The sequence below is a fragment of the Canis lupus genome, chromosome 14, assembly GCF_011100685.1.
Source record: "Canis lupus familiaris isolate Mischka breed German Shepherd chromosome 14, alternate assembly UU_Cfam_GSD_1.0, whole genome shotgun sequence".
In the NCBI taxonomy this organism is placed as follows: Eukaryota; Metazoa; Chordata; class Mammalia; order Carnivora; family Canidae; genus Canis; species Canis lupus.
In genome coordinates this window covers 20681726-20686044 of record NC_049235.1, presented here as the reverse complement: position 1 = coordinate 20686044, position 4319 = coordinate 20681726, and the positions used below count along the sequence as shown (strand labels likewise).

The 4319-nt window shown below is 43.3% G+C and overlaps 1 long non-coding RNA gene across 2 annotated transcripts; it reads right to left on the bottom strand.

The window, feature by feature from the left end:
* Positions 1 to 309: 309 nt before the first annotated feature.
* Positions 310 to 4118, bottom strand: LOC111098670. Of its 2 annotated transcripts, none has more exons than XR_005369175.1 (3): positions 3859 to 4118; positions 2010 to 2062; positions 310 to 1040 (listed from the first exon to the last, which is right to left on the bottom strand). It is a non-coding gene; the product is annotated as an uncharacterized LOC111098670 (long non-coding RNA). The 2 variants fall into 2 exon arrangements; XR_005369174.1 differs by having other exon boundaries at positions 311 to 1040; positions 3912 to 4118.
* Between the last annotated feature and the right edge of the window lie 201 nt (positions 4119 to 4319).

Sequence of the window (4319 nt, the reverse complement as noted above, 5' to 3'; positions counted from 1 at the left end):
GTCAAATGCAGTCACAGAGAAGAAATTTGAGGACAGGACTTCTAAAATATACTTACAGAAACTGAAATTTCTATGAAAAACAGATCCCCACTGGGCATCCCTGACTTTCCCAGGCAAGTGAATTAGGATGTCCTTGCCATCAACTCACAGAAATGGTTGATAGGGTGATGTGACATCGCTTTATTCTTAATTGTTATCCTTGAGACTACCATGCATCATCTTACTCATTACATGTTATCTTGTTTTGTTGGCTATTGTTTCACTTCTGTTAGTGTGAATGCTTTATATAAAGAGCTTTTGGGTGTAGGAGACACCAACAAATGGAACTGACTTAAACGGTAATAAAGAAGGTTTATTTGTTCACATAATGGGCAATTCTAGCTGTGGCATGGGTTTTAGGAGAGCCCTGATCCAGGGGTCTGCATGGTCGACAAGACTCTTCCAAGTTGGTGGTTTATGTTAGTAGCATAATTATAACTGTTATTGTTATATCTAGGTTACAGATTAGGAAAACCAAGAACCAAAGACTGGAAGTGAATTATTCAAGGTCAAATGGCAAATAAGTCACAGATCCAAGACTCAAGCCCCCATCCTGAGACTCCAAAACCAAAGAGGATATAGAGCTAAGGCTTTTTCAACAGTTTCATTTAGGTTAATAAATGAGTACCCTGGGAAAGCAATCTGCTTACATTTATCCTTTAATTCAATGGGATTATTGGGAACTTATTGCGGGCCAGACACTTTTTACTATCTCTTGCTACATAACAAATAACCCCAAAATGTATTGCCGTAAAGCACTAATAATAGTATCTCTCATGGTTTCTGTGGGTCAGGAATGCAGACAGGACTCAGTGGGAAAGGCTTGTCTCTGCTACATGATATTTGAGGCTTTAGCTTAAAGACTCAAAGGCTAGGAGTTGGAAGATCCCCTTTTAAAATGGCTTTGTCATTTGGCTAACATGTTGGTGCCAACAGTTTGGTTCCTGTCCATGTACTCCATGGTGCTACTTGAATGTCCTCATGATACAGCAGCTGGCATTCTGTGGAATGAAAAATCCAAGAGAGCAAGTCAGGAGGTGCAATGCCTTTTAATTCCTAATCTAGGAAGAGAAACACCACCATTTCCACCATGTTCCATTGGTCATACTGAGCAGCCCTGAGTCCGTGTGAGTTGGGGATAAAAGAGAGGCATGAATACCAGGAAGTGAGAATCACTGTGGTCCATCTTAGCTACCACTAGTGCTTTTCCTCCACATTGTAGAAACATGAAGAAAAATCCCTACTTTATGGAGCTTGTTTACTAGTAGAGGTGCTATAGGAGATCAGACAATTTAAAAAACAGATAGGTGACAGGTGGTAATACATGCCACTGAGAAACATAAACTCAGGAAGGTCTAGGGGCATAGCCTACCCACAAGTCACTCTTGTACAAATTAGAAGAAAGTGTGTTCCTCTGGGACAATAAATAAGGAAAAACATCCTCTACTCTCAGGCTGGTCCTGGAAAGGCGTTACAGCCCTAGAAAGCATTGCAATTTCAAATATATGATCGGAGAAATCCTCATTTTCCCTGAGCAAAAACTTGAAGGGAATGTGAGTCCAAGTCATGCTGCTATCTAGAGAAAGAGCTTTCTAGGCCACAGGAGATGTGAAGATCCTGGGATAAGGAAAAGAAGGTAGCTCTAAGGGACCAGATTTATTTAGGTGCTTGCACTGATTTTAGGTATTTTAAAAGCTCAAGAAAGCTAACAAGGGTAAGTGATGGATACTCATTTATTTCATTTCTTCTATTTCTGGGACCCAAGTGCAATCGAATTCTCTCCAAGTTTAGCCTAGAACAGCATCTTCATATTTGCTGTATGTCTGGCTTGATACCTAGTAGGCTCTCAGAAATGGCTTATAATTGATAATTTCATATTCTCCGTAGACAGCCCGTAAAGTGCACATTTTATTTCATCTGTGGGCGGGTATTCGGATACTGAAGTGGAGCAAATGGAAAAAATTCCAAACCTTATTAGGATTCCAATTCTCTATCTTCCAAGGCCACTTTGTCGCCCTTGATCCTAAAGCGTGGCAATAAGATCATAACAGAGATCTTTAAAAACTAGTCGAATTAGAAGTATACGTTTATAACAATGCAGTTCAATTCTCTGTGTTAAGCATACTATTTCATGAGAATAATTTCCCAAGGTTGTAAGAATTAAGTGAAACAATGTACATGCTTTGCACATTGCAAAGTTACAGGACTACTTTTGCTGCCTTTCATATCACTAGAATAACAGAACATTCCAACCCTGCTGAGAAAGACTATGTTGTTACTGTAAAAGAGCATAGAATAGGAACAGGAAACCTGGATAGTCCCCAACTCTGGTGATAATTAGCTGTGTGTTCGAATAATTCACGATATCTCTTAGTGACTCAGTTTCTTCTAAGTAAAATAAGACCTACTAGACCCACTTCTCAGCCTTTCGTTTTTGTTTTTGTTTTTGTTTTCTCGCATTGAATAGACTGTCTCCTCTATAGGCGAAGTTTGACAGTATTTTCCAAGGGGAGGTGGGCGGGGGGGATGGGGTGACTGGGTGAGGGGCACTGAGGGGGGCACTTGATGGGATGCGCACTGGGTGTTATGCCATATGTTGGCAAGTCTTACTCCAATTTAAAAAATATGCAGAAGGAGAAGAAGAAGGAAGAAGAAGAGGGAAAAGAAAGAAGAAGAAAGAAGAAGAAAAGGAAGAAGAAGAAGAAGAAGAAAGAAGAAGAAGACAGAATAAGAGAGAAGAATAGACAAGAAATAGCGAGAGGAGAAGAGGAACTAGAGCGAAGGACCCCTAATCCTTCTCGTCTCCGAAGACCTCCTTCTCCTGAGCCTCCTGACCTCAGAATCCGACCCTCCTCCGCCCCTCCTCCTCCCCTCTCCTCTCCCCTGTAATCCTTCGCCTCCTCCTGCCTCTCCGCCTCCCCTCTCCTTCTCCGCCCCCCTCCTCACCCTCACCCTCCCTCCCCTCCTCCTCCGCTCCTCCCCTCAGAACCTCCTCCTCTCCTCCTCCTCCTCCTCCTCCTCCAAAAGAAGAAGAAGAAGAAGAAGAAGAAGAAGAAGAAAATTTTTGCCGTGAACCTGGGCCACGGACAGGCTCAGGTTCCGCCTTCGACCAGTAGGGGGCGCCAGAAGAACTCTCAAAGCCCGGCCAGTTCTGCTAAAGTCCTGCACCACTGAGCTCCAGGTGGTAATTGCAAACCAGAAGTGTGCGTTTAGCATAAGATCTATTTTTAAGAAATCCCACAACTGGCTGAAAGGATTGCTTTGTAAACAACAGGGTCCTAAGTCCTGCTCCAGCACATCTTCGCTTAGAACTCTATTTGTGGCCTGGCACCCCACACTTTGGAATGCTGGAGCAATTCTTGTGCCACTACTTCACACTTCTTAACACGAGTACCAGCGGTCAAACCAGCTGTCTTTCATGTAAGAGTATTTAAGCTGAATTTGTAGTGAATCACTGAGCTCTCCTGGAGCCTCTTGGTCTCTGGCACGACGTTACATTGCTCTCTTTCATTTGCTCCCTGAATGGGTGGCAGATGGTAGGATGGCTGGATGGACACGAGTAATAACCAAGCACTGGTCCACCTGAATTTTGACAGACTATACATTTAATGTCATCGTTGACTGTGAAAGACAAGGTTTCTTGAGATAAAACATCCTGTGCACACAGCAGGGGCATTCGCTCTGGGCTCCAGGTCTCCTAGCAACTGCCCTGCATTTACTCGTCCTTCCGGCACAGTTTAAACATCAACACCAGCTTGTATTTCTATCCCTCACCCCGTTACACACACGTCACAAAATCAACTCCGGGGAATAATTTACCATCATTTTGTCTCATCAGAACATTAACCTCACGATTGTGCTCCAAGCAGTACCTGCATCCTCTTTTTGCTTTTGACAAATTTATAAAGCAGGAGTATAGTCAGGGAGGAAAATTGCCCTTCCCTTTCAGGTGTTAAAGACATCAGACTGTTCTGAATTGTCTTTCCTAACATTCTGGAACGTTTTTTAAGACCTACAGCACTCAGAAGCTGGTAAGCTGTTTCCCGGTTTTAAAGATTCATCAACTTTATTTTCCATCTGTGGAGATAACCTAACCTGCGAATGCCCACAGAGCGCAGGAAGGCCGTTTGCGCTGGAGGGCTGCTGAGCACAACACATAATCTCTGGGCTCTTGCAGAGAGAGAATTTTGCGTGATGACTCATGCAGACAAAGCTTCAGTTCGGGCTGGAGGAGGGGGGTGGGGAGGAAGGAAGAGCATATTTACAGGAAAATCACAGGG